We start from the raw sequence: 25,039 nt of genomic DNA on the forward strand, positions 1-25,039 counted from the left end.
ACTCAATGGGTTGCCACATGGCTTACTGACAGAACCCAGACTGTAGAAGTGGGTGACTACAATTCCAGCTCCAGATGAGCAACACATGGAGTACCTCAGGGTTCAGTCCTGGGACTGCTGTTGTTTGGCATCTACTTCCCTGAAGTACTGTCCAACACTATGGGACTCTGGCTACCACATGTCATGGATCACTGTGACCTGGGAGCCATTACTGAATCCCCACATGATGTGGATATTCTACAAAAGGACCTTGCAGACACAGATGGTTGCTGCCAGAGCCATGGGCTCAAGCTTACTGCCAAGGAATCAATAGTTATCCCCTTTGGGAAATACCATGTACCCCATGATTTATCACATATGTGCAAGCACACTAAATACCAAACATGTGATGACAGACCTACAGACACAGGTGGGCAGTGCTCTCATCTTGAATAACATTGCCAGAATAGCGATGAAATCCTTCTATGTGGTACACCTCATCACTAAGGGCTTTTTATCCACAGTAAAGGAGGTAAATGTCCCACTGTACTCATCCATCATTACACACATTATAGAATACTACACACAATTTTGTATGTGCCTCACGAGACATCTGCAATAGATGGAAGGCCGCAGGAATACCCCACTAAACAGATCACAGGCATAAAGCAGATGCCCTATTCTGACCATCTAGGAAACATCCAGCTATACTCTGTGGCATATTGTCTACTCAGAGGCAATCTCTGCTTAACATACTAGGCCATGTCAAACCCTGTGTAATGACATCTGTCACAAGTGTATGTAATGCCATGTCCGATACATCCGTCTATGTGCTGTCCTTATAGTAGCAAGTGGTGAGAGTGTCATGTCTGGGATGAACTAGTATATGAGACCTGCACAGCACTGTTATCTGTGTGAATGTGGTACATGCAGGGGTAGTAACCCAGGGTGCAAGCTGTCACACTGGCATGTAGTGTAACATGGCAGTACTACCATTGACAGTGATATCCCAGGCAAGGTTAGACTGCTAAAAGTACTAATGACAACAAGCACACCTGCAGGCATAGCTGGACTCTGTGGCCTCACTGTGGTGTTCGTGGGGTGTGGGCTGTGTCAGCGTATATATCCCCTACTGGAAAATGACCAGACATGTAGAATGTAACTGTGGAGCACCATCTGTAAAGCACATGTTAGTGAGGGCTTACGACATGTAGTTATGGCATACATATTGTTGTCAAACATCCATCTGTCGACACAGTCATCCACATGCATAGCTACTTGCTAAACTGATGTCTTTCAGTTCCTCTACAGATGTGCAGATGACATGTATCCAGCTGGAATACATGCAGGCAACCTATGCTTGACACTGACATGTCTGCCCAGCCATATACTAATGGCTACATATAGGAGACAGCACCCTGTACAGACAACATGCCATGGGTACCTACACTACACTACCACAGTCAACAGAACATGCTTGGGTACAGGTCTCCATCACAGACAGTAATCATGTGTTGTAATGCATGTTGCATACATGTCAACTGGATCACCTCAGTGGCCATGTGCATAGGGCACCTAGAGGATTGGCTGATGCATGTCACTATCACCCTGATAGTGACCAACATAGTGTGTATCAATAGATTACCTGCTGGCACATGGCATGATTCCGATGTTACCACACCCCCTACACAACCCATCTCTCCATGGACAATAGCCAGGTACACAGGTATGACCACCTGCAGCAATGCACCATAGTACCGACACCTGTGTACGTGTGCATTACTGATGATAGCAGTGTCTGTGTGTTAGTGCACCTGTAGTTGGGAATTCCATGACAGCCTTCACAGCCCCTTCAATAGACATTGACATAGTCAGATGTTGCTCCAACTGTATTGGACATGACATGTACCCTGTTACACTCCTCTCCCTAATGGCTATGTGAGCTGTACAGTACCAGCACAACAGTGTTGTACTAATGGGTCGATAGCCATGGGAAACCCATTGAGGTCTAGCAAGTGTGTGTATGTGTGCATGTCTGCATATCTGTAGGGTACACCATTCTGAGACACTACACATTGCCACAAAGTAGTGAAGATACTGTTGTTGCTGCTGCCCATAGGTTAGGCATGGTGATGCAGCACCCTACTATGCCTGTGGCATGTGCATTACATGCATATCCATGTAGTACCACTGTTGTGATATACAATGGGTTGTATTGCAGTTGTGGCCAATGTGTGATAGTGGGTATATCAGAGTGTCACCATGGGTTGCAGTGCATACAAAAAACATTGGGGGTGTGTGTCCTGTGTACACTGTTATTACACCATGGTACACCCAGTATATGTCCCATGTACCTCTGTATGTTGACCAATGGCACCATCACCCATACAGGTAAGTGGCACCGCAATACAGGTGAGTTACACATGTGCTGTGTGCAGCCTACCTGTAACACATTGGACACATGGACTAGTTAGTTATCACCAATAGGCCCAGGTCTCTTGATTGTGTGTCTGCCTGTTATGTGTCTGTCAGTGTGTGTATGATGGTATGTCACACTATGTGTTATCCACATACAACCATTACATCACCCATTAACATACTGTACATGTCTGTGTATGTTCTGCAAGTAACATGTAAGCTGGTGCACACCTCACCCTACACATTGTGTGGTGTGTGCAATGAAAGCCACACAGTTCATTAGCACTACATACCTAGGTAGGAGTCTAGTCAAAGTGTTGCCAAGTAAGAGTGTGCGTGTAAGTGGATGGGTCTACATAAGGTTGCAGATTACACATGTCCCAGCAGGCTACCTGTCTATGTGGCACAGGCACTAACTGTTATAGAAACCTGTGACATGTGTGCAACTGTCCTCCAGATATGTCACAGCCGTGGTGTCACCACAGTGCCATAAGCCTTGTGGAATCTGACTGCAGACCATTCTCCTGCTGACACATGTACACCTACAACACATATGGATAGCATTATGGAGATCACAATCACCCACTGTTACTAACAACTGAGATGCATCATAACTGGATGTCTACACTACCTGACATGTATGCATTACACATTACTACTAACAACATGTTATACTGCAGTACATTGCTGCACTGTATTGCAGTCACCATGTGCATCAGAACCATATTAGCCTGTCCCTGCATCTATGTTATGGATGATAGGGATGTGGCACAGGTATCATCATATGCACAGGGTGTGTTGCTGGTTTGCCAGAGGCCAAGGGTGGTCCATACAGTTGACACCATGTGTGTGTGTAAGGGGTTGAATTATTGAAACAGGGCATGCTGATGTGGTGTGTGTCGGTATAGTGTCGGCCTAGGTGTGTGCATAGTGTGTGGGTATGCATACACACAGTTCTGCCATGTGGCTGCTCTATACAGGTGCTTTTGGACAGCTGCAGACCATACCTGGCAGGGTGTGCAGTTCACTGCCTCCAGCCACGGACATGGTGACTGCGCCTGCCAGGGGTTCCATGGGCACATGCAGGTACAGGCTTTGAGGTGCTGCTCTCCCCTGTTGATGACAGGTGTCCGCTGGAACCATGCCCTGCATGGGACTGGCCAGGGCCACATGCACGAGGCCTGCTTTGGTGTGGTGTTGACAGCACCCCCAGTGATGTGCTGGGGCTACTACTTCCACTACGGGAGTGGCTTAGCATCCTAGCATGTCCACGTCGATTGCCAGATGTTGGTGTATCATGGCTACATCCAGGTGGCTGTTGCACCACTCCCACCAGGTGTTTGAGCACAGAATACCATGGTCAAGGAGGCCCATCATCTCACCCCACCGTCTATCCATGATCTCATTGTTTTCATGGAGGACAGCCGCAAGTTCACGGATGTTGTCACTTACAGATGAGTAAGCAGCTCTTTGCAGCCTCAGACCCTGTCTGGTGTACATTTCCGTAAGTGCATGTGCCTCCATGATAGCCTGAAACATATGCCTGGTGGTACCAGTTGTGGTGCCTCTGTCAAAGCAGGATGAACAGTGGTTCTACCACGAGCACCCTGACACATCTGCCTATGTGGTGGCCTGCCGGACATCCGGCTGTACCTGCTGTGGAAAGACACAGCTGGCCTGGTCACTACACTACCCTGTGCATTGCCACTAGCCACCAACTGTCTCTCAGCTATGGCGACTGGTGATGGGGTATGTATAGACACAGAAACTGTGTGCGGGGGTGGGGTGGCTAAGAGGGGGATGCCAACTGTTGGCACTGTGTCGACCACTGACAAACCCACCTCTGCCTCAAACATAATCTTGTTATTGTCAGTGTCTGCATGTACACCAACATCAGGTAGCCTGCAGGAGGGAACCTGACCCACCTTGCCACCTATGGGGGGAAGATAGAAATGCACTTTAAAACCTGTCCAGTATTGCATTACACACACACACACACACACACACACACACACACACACACACACACACACACACACACACGCACACACGCACACACACACACACACACACACACACACACACACACACACACACACACACTCCACCTTAATACCTACCTGTCTGTGATGATACAGATAGACCCATGTTTATTCCGATATGATGCCCATCATACATCACACCTGGTGGCATACACTCATTAATGCCACTCATTAACATCTCATTCCTCTAAATATCTACAGAGATGACCACAACTCAAGACCTGTTACTCCATTAAGTCCATGCCCTGAGTGTAGTACTTTGTACATAGCCTCACTGCTATCATTCAGTGTTCACCCTGTGCATATTGGGATTTTGTGAGCTTGGCCCCTATATGTGAGGTTCTGATACATTCCCTCCTTAATGTCACACACTGTACTGTCATGTGTATGTTTTGTTCAGTATATGCCTGAGATGCTGCACAATCAACCTATCATGTGACAGCTGTGATATATGTGTACACTCCTTGCTATTGTCTAGTAATTCCACAATGCATCTGTAGTGCTGCCTACATTGGTTGTCGTTCACCTCCCTGCTGTATGTAATATTGAGGGGATACCTGTTATCTACTTCCCCTCCCAATGCATGTTTCATGCTACAGACCTTAGTAGAGTATCAGCTGTCCTGTGATTACATATCAGACAAGTGTTCTTGTTTTGTCTTGTGTCAGTCCGTGTCCATGTACTGCAAAGGGAAGTATTGCCGTATGAAAAACTCCACAGTCACACATGTGTATACATGGCCACCCACACAACCACACACACATGCACACAGACATCCTACATGCAGCAACCTCCCTCCACTACACCACATTGAACCTACAGATGAACACACACACACACACACACACACACACACACACACACACACACACACACACACACACACATGTGTGGTTGCACAATGATAGTACACATAGTCCTCCCATTACCCAACAGTTAACATGCATAACATATGGTATGCAACAGCATGCAGTGCAGCTTTAGTCAATTCATGCTAGCAACAGTATACATGTGTGTGAAGCATGGCCTGTGTTAGTAGGTGATACCCCTTCCCCTAGAGAACACTGCACCCATGTACACAGTATTACCTTGCGCCTGTTATGTACCCTGCCATGTACTGTGCACCAAAACTCACAGGTGTACATCCCATTGCTCCATGTGTTGTACTGTGTCACTTATGTCAGCTGTAATGCCCCTATGTTTTCCAGCAAACAATACCTGGGATGATTTGTGGACACATGCCAGTTGTAAATGCTTGTTGTGTGGTTTACAGCTGTCTACATTAGCAGACCATGTATGAACAAGCCAACAGTATTACACTAGCAACTGCTGGATCATACCATGGCTATGGGGAGTCTACGCACTCTTATTGATGTGCTGCACCATTCCTTGATCTGCCATGGGACATCTCTACATATTTTAACAGTACATTAGCCTGATATGTGCCATATGTCCTGAACATCCACATGCAGTGTCTACTAAAGATGTTAGGTGTGCAGATGATGACCGCATTGCCTACAGTCCTATGTGTGCCTATGTATGCACATGATTATCATGATGTGGTGCTGTACCCATTGTTATGTGTACTACAGCAGTCACTATTCCTGCAAGGGGTATACTATCATGACCCATCTGCATTTGCTTGTGCATGGGCTGTCTACCTACACATTTTCCCCAACTTTGCATGATTGCAAGGTCTACTCATATGCACACCCATCAGTGTTCACACACTGCAGTTTCTATTTCTGTGGGTGTAGAGGTACATCTGCTACAGTTATTGACCCTGTCTGTGTGCAGATACAGCCATTCTTACCATCTCTCTATGGCTCCTTGCTGCAGTGCACTGATGTGTCATGCTGACAACCCCTCCCCACCTTCAGCCTTTTCACAGATGCTTGACAGGTATGGGCTACACATATGTGTCAGTTTACTAGTGCACCATACACTGCACCACACATGTTACAGCCATGTCCCAGCTAATTATGTGGACAACACTAATACATTATGCCATACTGTACATCTGTAACAGTTGCCATCATAATACTGGTATATAATCTGTTGGTGCACTGTACAAGGGTGATGTTTCACACGTGTCCCTACTGTAGGCTGTGTGCCACCATTATGTTAATCCCTGTGGACACACTTCACAATGACAGGACGTTAGTTATCACACAGCCATCTGACATACCTTTCCAATACCCCGTCATGGTCACCACTGTGATGCAGTGCATTTCATAGCAACAATATGTGAACATGTACAGCATACATTCAGGGTAAATGTGTTAGATGTGTGCATGGCATATATCATAGCCATTACATGCCCTGTGTATTTGCAAGCACCAACAGAAACCATACTCACCAGCCACAGGCTGCTGCCTTGGTGGTATTCTGGAGGAACCTGCATAAGAGTGTGAGAGATGCAATGTTAGTGGCCACAGCTGTGGCATTGCTACAGGATGGGTGCAGCATTACACTGCATCAATGGTACAAGTCCACAATACTAGCACTTAGGCACATTTGTTCATTACTACTATGCAGCAAACAATATTTATGACATGTCAGATATGCATGCTCTACAAGGCAGATGTACAGGTAACTATGAAGAGGATGAGGAGTGGAAAGGCTGTTGGTCCAGATAACATACCTGTGGTTGCTTGGAGGTGTTTAGGAAACATGGCAGTGACATGTTTAACCAGGTTGTTTGATGGAATCTTGGAATGTGAGAGGATGTCTGATGAGTGGATGGAAGGTGTTTTGGTACTGGATGTTAAGAATAAGGGTAGTGTGCAGAGCTGTAGTAACTACAGAGGGGTAATATTGACCATTCACAGCATGACATTATGTGACAGAGTAGCAGAAGCTGGTTTAATATGGGAGGTGATTAATAGTGATCAGCAGTATGGTTTCATGCCAAGAAAGAGCACTACAGATGCAATGTTTGCTGAGAGTGTTGATGTAGATGTAAAGGGAAGGTCAGAATAAGTTGCATTTGTGTCTTTGTGTACTTGGAGACAGCATATGACAGGGTGCCTAGAGAGGGTTTGTGGCATTGTGTGAGGAAGTCAGGAGTGGGCGAGAAGTATGTTAGAGTGGTACAGCATATGTACAAGGGCAGTGTGACAGCATTGACATCTGCAGTGGGGGTGACAGATGCCTTTCCAGTGGAGGTGGGATTACATCAAGAATCAGCTCTGAGCCCTTTCTTAGTTGTGGTGGCGATGGACAGGTTGACAGCCAAGTTCAGACAGTAGTCCCAGTGGACTATGATGTTTGCAGATGACAGTGTGATATGTAGAGAACAGGGTGAGGAGACCCTGGAGAGGAGGAGGTATGCTCTAGAGAGGAGAAGAAGGAAGGTCAGCTGGACTATGACAGCATATCACAGTCAAGAAGAGAAGGTTAACACCTGCACTGCACCTCAAGCAACTCATAGCCCTTCAAAATCTACACCATCAACACCCACACATAGCAACACTAAACCCACATATGCGGAGGCCCTTAACATTAACCTGCCCAAGCAACAAGGACCTCCAAAGCTGAAATGCAAACACCAGTCACAACCAATGTGATGCATAGCTCACAACACCAGTGCACAACCCAACAACAGCCCCTAAGGCAAGACAATGTACCCAACACTTTAGTCATAGGTGACTCTATAGTCAGGCACATTGATGTCCCACTCACCAGGCTGAACAAGGAGAAAATTACAGTCAGCTGCCTGTCAGGTGCCAGGATCCGCCACAGGTCACGCCACAACAAGTACAAATATGACTCTGTCATTGTCCATGTTGGAGTGAATGACTTGAGACATACCTCCCTGGACTACATGAAAAGAGACATGGAAGAGCTCTCGGATCATGTGGCCCAGGCAGGTATGACCCTAGCCATAAGCAGCATCCTGTCTTCACCCAGAATGATACCACAGTATAAGGACAAAATGATTGACTTCAACAATTGGCTAAGCTTCTGGTGTCATACAAAGGGGATCCAGTATCTGTCTGCCTGGGAAGACATGATCGACAAACCATGACGCTTTGCCAGTGATGGTCTGCACCTGTCACACCTGGGATTCAGGTTACTGGCTAAAGGTCTTGCCACCCCTATAGTGCCTTTTTTAGGCAAGGTTCAAAGGACAAAGCCACCACTGTAACAGATACAAGCATGCAAAATCTGAAGGTAATGCTACTCAATGCTAGAAGTCTAAACCTCAAAATGCACTCTCTCGAGGCACACCTAAAAATGAAGAACATCGATATCTGTGCAGTAACTGAGACCTGGTTCAAGGCTCCAGAGAGCACCCCTGCAATACCAGGCTATAACTCTTACCACACTTTTTGGCCACAAAACTAAGACCAAAACATTAAAGGTGGAGGAGTGTCCATATTCACCAAGGATATTCACACCACCAGGCTAGTTGCCCAGCACAATGCATCTGAAATTCTGTAGGAGCAACTAACACTTGGTAAGACTGCAATCCAAATTGTAGCTTGCTACAGATCCCTCACCGTGCCCCAAGATTCTCACTACACCTTTCTAAACATACTAGAAAATATTAAGATACAACCAAACACCATAATACTGGGTGATTTCAGCTACCCTGCCATTAACTGGGAAAACTACTCGGGTACCAACACCTTTTCCCAACGGTTCTCGGAATTCATAAATTCCAATGCCCTGGATCAACTAATCCATTGTCCCACCAGGGGCTCCAGTATCCTAGATCTGGTCATTACCAACATGGGAGATAGATGCTCCACACCAGTGGTCACCCCCTCATTGGCCAGGTCTGATCATAAGCAAATTACCCTTGACATCCACATCCCACCCCAACCCCCAGTAAGGAAACCTCTGTAAAAAACTTCTCCAAATCCAACTTCATGCTACTGAAGTCAGAAGTGACAAACTTCATGACACCCATGCAGATGGGATCTGAAAGTTCGACTGCTGAATCCTAAACTAAGGCACTGTATGAGCACATCCACTCATACATGAATCATGCCATCCCAAATAGAACCAAGATGCTCTCCTGCAAATAAAGGAAGTCAATCTGGTAGTCCCCTGCTATAAACAAACTATACAACAGAAGGAAGAAACTGTTGCAGAAAAGAGGAAAATCCCAGAATGCAAAAAACTCCCTCACCAGCCTCAGTAAGAAGCTGAGATCCCTCATAAAATCCTCAAAAGCTAGTTATAAAAATAAAATTGCCAAAGATTCCAACGACAACCACAAGGCATTCTATAGTTATGTCAAGAATCTAAATAGCAATGCTCTGATCTGGTCTGATCTACAACAGAATAGCATTAAATATACTGATCCCAGGGATATTGCCAATATCCTGGCAGATCGATTTAGTGCCAAATTCACCCCCCTCTTGCCCCCTAAAGGGCCCATCTCAATACCAAAAGATTGCCAAATTCTGGTAGTCACGACCACACAGGTAGAAACCGCACTCTCCAAAGCTAAGAATATAGCATCCATTGGACCAGATGACATCCCGGGCTGTGTACTCCATGAACTACAAAATTAACTGGCATTCACCTAAGTGTCATGTTTAATCATAGCCTCACCTCAGGCTTTGTGTTCACTGAGTGGCGCACAGCTACAGTTATCCCACTCCACAAGGGGGATCCACCTTGGATGTTGGGAACTACCGTCCCATCAGTCTGACGAGCCTGACCTGCATGGCCATGGAATGCATTATCATGGAACTTATAAACAAAGACATTGGCAACCTTCAAACACTGGACCCCACCAAGTTTGGGTTCGTGAAGGGCCGATCTTGTCTCCTGAACCTGACTGACATCCTTGAATCAGTCTCCAGTGCTGTGGACGTGGGTAAGGTGGTCCACACAGCCTATCTGGACCTCGCCAAGGCCTTTGACACCATCCCTCACTCTGGAATCATAGATAAACTTACTAAGCTGGGCATAAATCCCTATGTCACTCGATGGGTTGCCAACTGGCTGACTGACAGAACCCAGACTGTAAAAGTAGCTGACTCCAAATCCAGCTCCAGACAAGTGACAAGTGGAGTACCTCAGGGTTCAGTCCAGGGACCACTCTTGTTTGGCATCTACTTCTCTGAAGTACAGATCAACACTAAGGGACTCTGGCTAACAAAGTTCGCAGATGACTGCAAACTGAGAGCCATTATTGAATCCCCAAATGATGTGGATATTCTACAAAAGGGCCTTACAGAAACAGATGCCTGGTGCCAGAGCCATGGGCTCAAGCTTAATGCCAAGAAATGTATAGTTATCCCCTTTGGAAAAAACATGTACCCATGAATTACCACATAGGTGGCAGTACACTAAACATCGAAAGTGTGATGAGAGACTTAGGGACACAGGTGGACAGTGGTCTCACCTTTGATAACCATATCACCACAACAGTCAGGAAATCTTTCTTTGTGGCAAACCTCATCACTAAGGGCTTTTTATCCAGAAAAAGGGTCATTGTCCTACTATAGTCATCCCTCATTAGACCCATTATAGAGTATAACACCCCGTTTGGTATGTACCTCACAAGACATGTGCAACAGCTGGAAAGGCCACAGAAATACCTCACTAAATGAATCACAGGCTTAAAGCAGATGACATATGCTGACCATCTAAAAAAACTGCAGCTATACTCTGTGGCATATCCTCTACTCAGAGGTGATCTCTGCTTAACAAACAAGGGGGGAATTTTCTGCATGACCCCCCCCTGTTGCAAGGTGAACCCCCTGGACTGCAGCAGCATGCCGATGGGCATTGTGAAGCAGGTCTGAGCAATGATGCCAGACCTGCTCATAAGTTCGGTTATGGTGTCCGACATCACTGACCCTGTGGATTAGGTCATTCCACAGGGCAGTCCACTCTTGCTGGTCCTCTGCTCCCCTTCTGAACAGTATGGGGTAGTGGTTGGTGAGGTATCCAAGGATGACTTCCATTTCTCCGGCAGAGTATGTCGGAAGCCTCCCTATGTTCATGTTGCTTGAAAGACATAAAGATGGAAACAGGTCTGCACAACTCATACAGCAAGGTTACCATAGTTCTTAATACACATTTCTGTCCCCCCTAAACTGCAACACCAAACTATTCACACAACCCAGTAGGTATGGCACACCTTAACTAACATTGGTATATATATATATATATATATATATATATATATATATATATATATATATATATATATAATATATATATATATATATATATATATATATATATATATAAATATATGTATTGTATTGTAACACACTTTGTGCTATGTGTTTGTAGCCATGTTCCCTGTGTGGACACTATAATTGCTGGCATGTTACGCACTATTCATCTGCATGGCATTGTCAGGCCACTATGGTTCCATATATGCATGTGGTATTCTTGCTATGTGATTGCTGCACATCTGACATTCTGTGTTATTGGGAATATCTATGCATGCTCTTGGACATGTTCAGGGATTGTGTTGAATATTACTACCCACATGTTCTATAACAGTGACACAATAGCATGTTTAAGGGATATTTGCCAGCAGAGCCACCTCTCCAACACCATCTGGCCATGGTACCAGGCCACCTCACATGTGGGACCCAATCTGGGGCCTACTGGTCCACACTACCTTCAGGTGGAACCTCCTCAGGGCATGGTGTCCCCCCCCACACCGAGGCATACACAGATATGCTCCTGTAACCTGTGGTCAGGTTATGGGTTTGGTGTATAGAGAGCTACACACAAACGAGAGGGGTATGCTACAGCACCATGAGGCCCTCATGAAATGCTCACAGGGTCCACATGCTACTCCAGCTCAGCCTCCAGCCCAGGCACCTTTAGGTCCGTGACACTTCTGTTGTGACTGTAAATGGGTAGGAGTCTTGTTCCCATTGTGTCCATATGGGGGCTGATGTGGCTTCCACATTATAGATAACTCTCACCATCCAGGGTGTTTGCCCACCACATGTGTCATATACAACCCCTGTAGGCTCTCTTCTCTATCCACCAACATAAACAACCACCGCATCTGTACCTGATATCCTTCCCCGAGTTCCCATTCCACCTTCACAGACAAAGACAATGAAGTCCCAACAAGGGGCTCACAAGTGACATACCTGTCCATGTTGCACATAGTTACTGCTGTAAAGTTGTGTGCATTGATATGTGTGATATCCCCTCCCACAGAGCATGCAGCACTGTGATGCAAACATTGAGCATGTATATATTTATACATGTGTGTGTGTTTGTATATATGTAGACACAGACATGTATATATCACTATATATGTGTGTGTGTGTGTGTGTGTGTGTGTGTGTGTGTGTGTGTGTGTGTGTGTGTTTATATATATATATATATATATATATATATATATATATATATCCAGTAACTGTATTTAGCTACTTTGAATAGATTGTAGTTTTTGTAGGGAGGTACATGATCAGATGACAGCCTCTGCACCAATCAGTCTCCTCCACTTGTTACCTGCATGCAGCATGTTGTGTAGTACTTCCAATTAACGCTGTCATAGCAACCCACTACTTTAAATCCCTACATCTAAACTTTCTTCTCTGGAAAAAAAAGTCAGATCCCCTGACCCCCAACTATAGAGAACTGATCAACACGACGAAAGATTTATATATGACTTTATACACAGAACTATTTCCTTTCAGGAACAGAAATTCATTGCAACATATTCTGAATGGGCATTAATTCAATTAAAATGCTTTGGATGTATTAGTCTATAACTTTTTCTCCAAAATCAACAAAAATTAGCTGGTTTGGTTTTGGTTCCTAACTGCGAGGTGCTTACTTAAATTAACCTATCCTAAGGAAAAAAGTCTACCAAACTCAATTATATATAATTATATTTGCTCAATTAGAGTCTGGTCCATCTCAACTTCAAACATCAAAACACAAACAATTATCCAGCCTGGGTTTAAAAAATGGTATATCAACATGTTATATCCAACAAAATACCCCTCAGCTATTTCCTTTTATCTATTACTTCTAGCTCAATCTTTGAAACATAAAAAAGCTTTTCCAAAATCTCTTATTAAAGATATTAATGGGTAAATTTCTATCCTCTTACAAACCGTTGCATCAGAACCCAAATCTTAAAATTAACAATCTAATGATTGACCTTACTAAATTCCCTCTCATCAAAGATCTCAATGTATGGGATATTCTCAAACATAGGTCTAAAACTCTACCCGAGTTCACGGTTAATCTTGGGTACTAATAAAAATACACAGTCATTCTTAGACAACTAAGAGAAATCATTATGGCACAACATTTTAACGTCTCTCCCAATACTCAGGAATTAAACAAACTAGCTGAAGTTATCTCAGCAATCTCAAGCATTAAAAAAACAATATCATCCTCTTACAAGCTATTGACTAACATGATCTATGATTCAAACTGTCTTTTCTCCAACTACTGGAATACCATCGGACCTTCCATTACAGAGGATCAAAAATTATCAGCTATAAAATCTACTCTAGAGCTCTCTTTTCAAAAGACTCCTATATACACAAATGATGCTCAACAACAATGCTTATTATACTCCTGTAACTCTTAATAAATTTAATGCCAACTCTCCACCCTCGTGCACCTGTTGTTCATGTCCAAAGCGGACTTGCTTCACATTATGTGGTATTGCAAACATTCTTACAAACTCTGGTGCTCTCTGAACGCCTGAAAAAATGGGTTACTACACCTCCACACTCTCGTGGGAGACAGCTATTCTTCACATTCCTACATCCAAAGTATCAAAAATGCAACTGCACATTCTAATTATCCTTTGTTCACTTGTTAAACTATACATCACTAGCAATTGGTTAGATTCGCAACAAACTTAGTTGGGGAAAATTCAAAGAAATGGCTCATAAACATATCTCTGCACATAAATTCATTATAAAAGGTCCAAAAAAAAGAGCCTATTTTAGTAAACTATGGAAGAAACTTTTAGATTTAGTTCTTAGTGAATAATTTCTCAGGGTTCATTCAAAACATCATTTACCCTTGTCTTTGTTAACTTATGGAGATCCAATGATAATTATGGTAGTGGAAGTGCAGCACATTACATTACATTACATCATGTTGTAAATATTGTATATAACAGTTTGTTTGGTTTTATTAATGACAATGCTTTTCTTATGTTCTACACTATTTCTCACTTATATCTATATTTAAACTGTTCGATTATGTATTATATTCTGTAATTATTCAACGCCTCATTTTAATGTTCATTACTACAATGGCTGTATGCATTGTTTCATTTTATTGAAAATAAAATAAAAGATTTATTGGAAAAAAAAAAAATCCCTACATCATTTGGGTGTGGTCCCTTTACCTTTCCTGCATGGTGGACATCCTTCCTGTGTGTGGGCAGCAGTGTTACAGACAGCAGGTAGCAGGACCTCAGAGAAGTGGAATTGCAGTCTCAAGGCAGCTACATATTTGTATCAGGTTCAATAACTACAGACACGGTATGAGTAGTGTTGGTATATGCATTGTACAGCACCAGTGTTGCAGGGTTTGTGTGTACATACTAGTTTAATATGGACTGCAGTCTGTCTGCATAGTTCTCATATGTGGGGCTATGGTTTGTCTGTCCTCCACACACGTCTTGTATCAGATATATCACTGGCAGTGTGTGTGTTGAGTGCTATCAGTAGGTGGCTACATCCATTTGTGTTTAAGACATCATATTTTTGTCTAAGTGTGTGTTGCAGACTATCCTGTAGCAACAGCAACATGCTCAGTGTATGACAACACTATTTCACATATGGGCCTGTGTACTGACCTCTGGCCTCCACTGACATACCAGGCTTTGTCCATATGACATGCAGTAAGGGGTTATTATGTGTTGGCCAGTGATAATGTCATGCTGTCATTCCTGCCATCATTACAGTGCTGTTGGGCACCCACACATACTGTGGGGAAGGGTACATATATATGTAGGCTTCATCTGCACAACACATGTATGGCTCTTTGCAGTGCAGAGGTCAGTGTATGTAACAGTGTTTTATGCTCCTGTAAGTCAGTCTGGTAGGGGGAGGGTAATCACCATCATTAACCTAAGGTGTTACAGCATGTGAGGTATATCAGTAGTAAGCTGGCTTAAGGTATATGGCTGTACATTACCATACACTTCGCCTTGTGAACATTGCTGGCCTACTGATTACTGCCATACAGCCTGTTCTGTTTGTCAGTACAATTGTAATGAATTCAGTTGTATTCAATGCTTACTCCTATGCAAATAGACTGAAACCAGCTTACTGTGGCTTAAAAGTGCTTACTCCTGCGCTAATTTCTTTAAAAGAAAGGAAAAAGGGGTGATAGAAAAGTGGTGAAAAAGGGGCACAAAGAGGGAAAGACAGTAGGCAAGATAGCTAGGGATGTGCAGGAAGGGTGTAGGGAAGATGGCTGCCCATTTCTTCTACAGCAACAGCTGTGCATATGCAATGAATTTGGAGGTACATTTGAACACTCCAACCCTTGGGAGAGGGGAGAGGACACAATAATATGTTGTGATGCCAATTAGACCAGATTACATGTGTCCAGTGGACATGTGTGCAAAATGGACAGCTATGTATGGGGCGTGATTTTGTTAAGGTGAGAGCGGGATGTTGGGGAAGGAGAGTAGGTATGCTTGGGGAGGATAAGTGTTGTAGGATGACAGACAAGACAGACCAGACAGCATACAGAGGCAGTATATGACACATGTGGGGGGGAACACCTTGGACGGGGAGGGGTGTTTGGAAGTTGCAAGCCCATGAGCCCCCAAATGGAAACAGTGGGACTGAGGTCCCCACACATGGGCAGTCACCACTGCACCTTCATGGCCTCAAAGGTGGCTGTGTTGGAGGCTGTGTAGGAGGGGCAGGCTCACCCTCTAATTGCACCACACAGCCCTCAAGTTGGTGTAACTGGTCTCGAAACTCCATATTGAGCTCCCTAAGCACCATGGCCCGGACCTGATGATGGGTGACAAGTTCCTCTCCGCGCCTGCTCCCGGGGGGGGGGTGAGCCCCATCCCCTGTGGCGGTTCCACTCGAAGGTGGTGCAGGGCCAACAGAGGAGGAGGTCCCAGGCTGGGCCCCAGATGTGCTGGTGCCCAGTGACATGGCCAGCTGAGGTGGGACAGGTGGGTTCGCTGGGACCGGCCTTCCCATACGAGCTCTGTTGTAGCAGGTTTATGAAAGATATGGGTTAGTAATAGTCAACAGCATTCAGGATTAATTATAACAGCATGCATAGGTATTCCCATTAACCCAAAACACCAGATTTAAAACAGTTGCAGACCAAGCAGATCACATGCATATATGGAACAACAGTGGCCATTACAACAGCACGCAGGTTTCATTGATGGCAACAGGCCACCAATATAGGGGTATTTTAACATGGCACATGCATAGAATCAAATGTGAATATTTATAAACTATAAGGACATATGTTCCAACAAATGTTTGGAGTGTACACATACTGATTGAGGTGTGTAATTGGGTTATTTTTGCACATATGGTAGGGGTGAGAGAGAAAGTTCAATTAACAACTAATATATCCTTGTAGTTTTCACAACATTCTTCGTCACTGTAGTGATCTGTCCCTTACATGTATTATTACACTACCCAATGGCCTTATATTGTACACTGGTATGTTTATAGATTATTATATATGTGACCTGTGTCTTACATACAGGTGTGGCAAGATGCAGGTGTTAATGCAGCATATGTTGAGAATTGCTCTCATACACTTTGGGTGAGGTGCTAGAATGACAGGTTTGTTTTCATATACATTCTCTGACTATGTACACGTCTATCAGTTATATGTCATTAATGGCTGCCTACATTTCTTGGATCATCACACTGATTTTTCAGGGGAAGAGGGTACAGGCTGATGATGTGGGACATTTAACTGGGCATGCTGGACAGATTGGAACAGTTGAGGGGTATGAATATGCATACAACTTTCTGTTTGAACATTCTAGAAAATTCTGTACAGTTGTTGGGTGTAATTATGCATACAGCTTTCTATCTGAACATTGTAACAAAATCTGTACAGTTGTGGGTATGATTATGCATACAACTTACTAGCACTCATGGGATTCAAACAACTGCTGTGTGTGACAAAAAAATTACAGTTAACGTCACAGTACACTGTGCTATCAGGGAATTGTTGTGAAGCTTTCTACTGTTTTCTGTCTAAGTCTCCCTCACTTGTACAATATGACTGACCTCTTGACACTTCCAACATTGTTATACAGAACTTCATACACATTTTATCTGCATACCACAGTGCGGGTAACACTGCTTAATACAACATTACTATTTATAGTATGCAACAGTTCAGCGACATATGAAAGAAGAGTAAACAGAAGCACTCCAGGGGTATACCTTTATTCACAGAATATTACACGTTTATTTCTACTGGTATGACTATTCCTAAGGCTCTTATATTTATTTGTTGTGACAGTACATGTAGAATAATTACTAACCTGCCTCATGATGCAGCCTTTACAACCTAGCATCATGGGCTTGCTGGTTCGCAGCCCGCTCATCTGCAGCTGTCAGAGAAATACAGTGATATTTAGCCATACCCATCCATAGTATACACAAGCTAGGCAATTATTAACTACTTAGTAAAATGAGTACTTACTCAGTACTGGGGCATTAGACATCTGTCGAGACTCCTGGATCCACTGTTCCAGTACATCCCCCCTCCCACCGCTTCAGGCCAGCATGGTGGTACCTGACCTGCTCACCAGTCCGGGGGATACCTGTGGCACTGGTGAGGTCATGGGCAAGACTGTCCCAGGCCTCCATTTTATACTGTGAGCCCTGGTACTGCCCCTGCAGTAGTCTCTTGTCATGGTGTTTTACCAGGAGCCATACCATGAATTTTGACTCCTGGATACCTCAGCACTGCGCTCTAAATCGAGTGCCTTCACCCACACCAGCCGATCTACCTGCAGTAGGAAGCTGCAACCAGTTATGGGAAATATTCCCACCTGTGGAGTTTAAATACGGCCAATTTCCTGCACTTTTCTGTAATTGACCGGTTTTGAAAAGGCTAAGCTATGGGCACACCTGCTTACCTAAGGTTGGCAGTGCTTAAAGAGGTATACCACTAGGCGGATTGAATTGGCTGCCCTGCACATTGCTTACACTTACTAAGTTGAGCTGTGCAGCGGTTAGCATTGCTTAATAGTTAATTAGCACTATATTTGCCTTTTGGCAGTGATTTATTATTCATTACAGGTTATAAATGTGTCTGGTATCCATGATTCATGTGTACATACACTGTATGGGGTCCTGGGGACTTCTACACTTTATTACAATAACACCTCACATCTGTGCTTACTGCAGTACTCCAGTTCACATATTTATGTTATGTGGCAGGTTATACAACATCACACTGTACATAGATTCAGTTCACATGTTTGGTTTAATTTTCCTGTGGTGAGGATTAGCTTGCTGATGCCTCATTTATATGTATTGCTATGATGGCTTAGTAGTTAACTACTGTGACTGTAATGTACAGGGTCCTGAGTTCGAGCCTTGCAGAAGCTGTTTATTTTGTTGCTGAGCAGAACACAGGCCATTGGGTACAGAGTGATTAAGGCACTTTAAAGCAGTTGTAAGTGGGTGTGCACGGGTTTGCGCAGAGGTAAGCAATGCTAACCTCCGGTTACAGTTTCTTACACTCAGTTAGCTTCCACTTTGTTTAATATGTGTAGGCAATGCTTACCCCTGCACAAACGCATTTAAACACACTAACTAGTGTTTATATATGCTTACTACTGCTTATTTGTGCTTAAACCTGCTTACTAGTGCCTTATTCATTATGACACTGACACTTCACCTGTGCATTTTATGCAGTACTCCAGTTCACATTTAAATGTTATTTAGTAGGTTATACAGCAAAACATGACAAAATAGATTTCACATGGAAAATGGTATGTGCTGCAGTGCAACTCGAACTGGGATTGCCTGCTTGTTAGGCGGATGCTCTGCCCACTACACTATTGTTTTGCTGCTTGGTTTGCATATATCTTCCTTGTTATCCTCTTCAGCCTTTTAAGCTGCTTTAACCGTAGCTAGGCGATGGGCACACCCACACACCTACGGTTAGCTGTACTCGGATTTAAAAAAAACAATAAAGGGTTTTCTTCAGTTTCACAAAAATCGAACCCAACGACGTACAATGAAGCTCCCAGACAGACAAATGAATATATTTGATGCACCACGAAGCTGGTCTGTATAAATGCTCACAAACCATTGAATTGTCACACTTTTTTATTATTAGTCAAACCGCCATAAACGTTAAACACATATGTTTTCGTTTAAAAACTTCATCAGATGTGGACTTCTGAAAACAGCTTGCCTCTCGAGCCTTCTGGCTTTCTGCCAGTTACCAAGGATGCCATTTTCTTCAGTTTATTTATACGTACTGTTTCTATTGTACACATGGGGGACTTTTGGTGGGGATATGCAGACACCTATGAGCAGCCTCACTCATTTATTTCCACTTTCTGCTGTTCTGCATTGCAGGGGCATATTTATTCTGAGAGCGCTGTTCTCAGACACGCCCCCAGCACTCGTCCACACTCCATGTAGGATTAGGGGCTAAGGCAGCGCGCCTTTATTAATATGAATGGCGTGCTGCCATCAGGCTTCTAAACGGCAAATTCCGTGCATGGCTAACTTAGTCATGCATGGAAGGATAGTGAATCCGGGGGTCTGTTTTGTCTGGTATGCAGGCTTATAATAAAATAAAAATACATTAATAACTGAATCCAGTGGAAAAAACTTTTGTTGATCAACAAAGGTAAGTGATTTTGTCCTCCAACTTCAGTTTTATTCAAGAAAACAGAATGAACATGCAGAATATTGTTGAGTATATGCTTTATTCCCAAAGATTATTCACTGTGTAACTAATTATGAAAATAAGCATGAAAGTTCACAGCAAGCTTGTCTAAATGTATACCGTGCTATTTTCTGTAGTTTATCCTAAAAGTGTAAATAGCTGACTAAGTTATTCACCTTAGATAAGTATTGTTAGTGTGCATGACCACAAAAGTGCTGACATTGAGCTAACAATATTTGGATACTTTGTCCACAGCGAAGAAAAAAAAAAACTTCCAAAAACTAAAAGTGGCATAGTTACAGGGATTATATTTTCAGGTATAGTTTGTCATTCAAAAGTTCATAATTTGAAAGTTATGAATAGCTGCTTATTAAAATTGACTGGGTCAACATCTAACATTCTGGGTCCTGCAAAAAAGAATGTGGGAAGAAGAAGAATGAATGAAGATAGAGTGGTATAGAATTGCTGGAGAATGAATGAAGATAGAGTTGTATAGAATCGCTGAAGAATAAATGAAGATAGAGTTGTATAGAATCACTGAAGAATGAATGAAGATAGAGTTGTATAGAATCGCTGGAGAATGAATGAAGATAGAGTTGTATAGAATCGCTGAAGAATGAATGAAGATAGAGTTGTATAGAATCACTGAAGAATGAATGAAGATAGAGTTGTATAGAATCGCTGAAGAATGAATGAAGATAGAGTTGTATAGAATCGCTGGAGAATGAATGAAAGAGTTGTATAGAATCGCTGGAAAATGAATGAAGATAGAGTTGTATAGAATCGCTGAAGAATGAATGAAGATAGAGTTGTATAGAATCGCTGGAGAATGAATGAAGATAGAGTTGTATAGAATCACTGGAGAAAGAATGAAGATAGAGTTGTATAGAGTCGCCGGAACAGGATTTCATTGCTGTTGAACACATGGAACAGGAGTTTTTTGCTTGCACATAACACTAAAAGTGGCATTAATAAACCACATAAAAACATAAGTAAGCACTTTCATCTCTTAGAAGTCACTCAGGACAGAGATTTCATCAAACTGCATGACAATGCAAAGCACCACATTTATATTTCCAACCATTGTGAAAAAGTCATGTGATCACATGAATAAACATTTAATAGATTTTAGTCTCTTTAAATAACATTGAAAATTCACTGGTAACTTCAAATGTTGTCTATTACTTGTGTCTAAAAGAATATGCCACTTGTATGTCAAATATTCTAAATAATTTTCTCTACTTCCACCCCTCACATTACTTGCAGCATGGTCAATAACTCAATCACAAATCATTGCTGATGAGCCAGCAATGATTCAGTTATTTAGGGATGCTTCTCCCTTCTTCGACTTTGTGCAGCCATGGAGTTGGTATAATCAAGTTTGGAGTGTGTGTGGGAATAGGAGATTTTTGCCCTTTTGGATGTGGGACATTTTTCAGCTTTCAGGAAGTGAGCGTTCCATTGTAGAACTTCTAAATTCTGTTTAAGAATGAGACTAGGCATGGTTGCAGCTGTTTAGCCTCTGGAATATTTACGTCAGATTGGTTACTCTTCAAACCAAAAGAAAAAAAAAGGAAAGATGACATCAGAATGACCAAACTCGAATTACCACAGCAGAAACATTCCTGCTTTTTGTCTCTGCTATGCTTTGTGTCTCTTTACCTATAGCTTTCACAATATTCTTACCTAGAGCAAAGCTTTAACAGGTTAGCTAAGTTTTTATTAACAAAGCCTTTGGGAACATTACTGTCTTTCTTTAAAAATTCTGTGCTGTGCTGAGCATATCCACTACATTTATTACTTTTCAATTTTTATTTTATGTTTGATTATTGGGATAGTCCACCTGAGTTGGAAAAAAAAAACATTTTCAGCAGAAATCCAGGGAGAAAAGCTCTAAGTTAGACTTGTTTTGCAGGTATTAGATCAAAATGGATGAAACACAAATTATACAGTTAGTAACAATAAAATATCTGTTCACTATATTATACTAGACAGATTGATTAATAGTGTTTGTAATTACAATTATAAAGATGACAATATGCATTTTAAAGGTATGAATTATTTACATGACAGTATACATTTTAAAGATTTGACAGGCTGTTACATGTCAAAGTTGTTTTGCATTACTGAATGTAGTAGTGCTGAGTAAAAGACGCCTGCTAAGATTAAAAAAAATAAAGAGGGGAAGTAAAGAGAAATATCAGAAGTAGGATAGTCAGGGTGTTTTGTAGGTAATACTGAAGCAGAGGAAAAGCAGGGAGAGTACAGACTAGAACTTAGTAGAATTGTGAAAAACAGAAAACAGGACAGGCTGAGTATAGTGCAGGTTCTATAGCAGCAGAAAACCGTCAGTGTGAGTGAGGGATGGGATGTGAGGAAAAAGTCTGTAGATTTGGAGTGGAATTGGAGATAGAAGAAAGATAAAGAGGGGTTTGTGGTGCTGGACAGGGCAGGAGAGTGAAAAGAGAGATACAGAAAAATAGCTGTGGTGTGAGAAGGTAGTATTGGGGGAATAAGAGGAGAGATTAAGCGAGTGGGGCTTGAGTAAGCAAAGGGATTTTAGGAGATAAATAACATGCAGAGAAGAGCATTGAAGAAAAGAAGAGAAGTTAGATGCGGGAGGATGTTTAAAAGAGGTGAGTAGATAGTAGTATAAAAGGGTGCCAGCAAAGGAATCAGAACCGAGAGTAGGAGCAGAGCAAATCCTTGTTTTTTATAGCCGGAGAGAGAGCAAGAGCAAATCCACTTGTTTTTTAAACAGATCTTTAGTTCTGATTTGAAGGAGTTCACATGTGGAAATGTTCTAATGGACAAGGGGATAGTGCTCCATTGCTTAGCAATGCTGTTGGCACATCTCTCTCTCTCTCTCTGTATATATATAGATATATATATATATATATATATATATATATATATATATATATATATATATATATATTTTATCATTTTTTATCATTTTGTAAATTGGGTTAGCCCCACTAGACTAGTAACCTCTTTTCAGCTCTGCTGGGGAGATAGCATTTACATGATATTTTTTAGCACTGGACAATTTTCAGGCTTATACATGAGTTTGTGGACCACTGTAAATTGAGATATGGACATGTGATGAGGCAGTTCCATCTAGTTTAGTTCCCTGAGGGCTATACAGTGGTCTGTTCCATATTGCAGCTAAGGTTAGCACAGTCAGTTCTACCCCTCATTATTATATGGTATACTCCATCCTGCAACTTTTACTCAGCTAACTCACTCCTTGCCAGAATTCCTTCCATACAAAACTGATTTGATAGTAGTGTCAGAATGGGAAGTGACCTCACAGTCTTAGCTCATCAGGTTACACTCAAAAATCCCTTTAGGAATGTATTTGCAGATACGTATTCTCTAGCTGGCCTTACAGCTGCAGTTCAGGTATCATTTTAGGAAATACTAGGAAATACTAATTGCTTTGCACTTCTCTAGCCATATGTGTTGTTTGGATAATTTGCCGGTCAGTCATTAAACTATATGTACAATTACTTGTTTTCTATCTGCCTGTTTTTTTACTAAAACTATGTAATAATGCATATTCTCTCTCTAAATAGCATTCAGCAAAATATATTGTAAATCTATTGTTTGTATGTAGTCTCTGTAAATAGCCTTTTTCATTTTGTATAATTGTTTCATTTAGTTGCAATTGAGAAAGATCTGCAATGTTCCTTTTAACAATTTTTTGCTTTAATCTCATGTTTTTTTATTGTTATGTAAATACTAAGCTCTACATCTTGGTCTGCTTAAATGACTCTGTTAATCTTTTTTATTTAACATACTTAAATTTTCATATTGTTATTGACCAATACTCTTGCTTTATTAAATAACACCGTGTCCTTAAAGAATATAACTTTAAGGAAACTTGAAGGATAAATGGAAGGCAGGAAGGCATTCCAGGTATTTAAAATAAACTAAGATAGTGTAAGTCACAGGCTCATACACACTGAATCTCATCAGAAGGCAAACCAAACAGTAGAATATAATGTCAGAGAAGTTCATTAAGGGAACAGGGAGTGCCCAGATTACACCATCCAACACCTTCCTCTACAGCTTACATATCCGTGGGAAGTGCACCCAGAAGATGGCTCTAAGTAGCCCCTGGGCAATGGCAATACAAGCAGTCAGCAGCAGCCAACAATCCCCAGTTCAGGAACATTGCAGGTGAAAGATGCAAATGATAAAGAAATTTAGTAAAAGCAAGTCTAGACAAAGGAGGCCATCTGCCAACATGAACAATCACTAAACATCATAGTCACTCTGGCTGCGTGAGTGTGCAATTCAGCATACTATTCCAAAGATCCACATACTGTATAACTGACTTCATTCCGTCTTCCAAAAACCCAGGATAGAAGAAACATAATTTTAACTTCACGGCTGTTATCCAGGGAACACCAAGAGTAACCTTATTCAGCCATGAAGCTACCAAAGAGGGAGAAACTAGAAAATCAGTCTGTCTTGAACCAAAAAATATCCCTGAGTTGAGGAAACTGTCAACAATGAGCATTAAACAAGGGGGATTCAGCTGCAATCTGGGTCCAGGATTTGATCGAGACCCAATTTATATCTCAAATGTCCTTAACAAATAGATCCCCTAGCTGAAACCATCTTTCTCACCAAATGGAACTTCCTGCTACCCGAATGCATGTGTTAAACCACAGAAAGTATTAACTGTAACAGCTTGGACTTTTTTAGACGTATGCTTAACAGTCTTTTTCTCAGTCCATAATCCA

Source organism: Protopterus annectens, chromosome 3.part1, assembly GCF_019279795.1.
Source record: "Protopterus annectens isolate FY-2018-M chromosome 3.part1, PAN1.0, whole genome shotgun sequence".
In the NCBI taxonomy this organism is placed as follows: Eukaryota; Metazoa; Chordata; order Ceratodontiformes; family Protopteridae; genus Protopterus; species Protopterus annectens.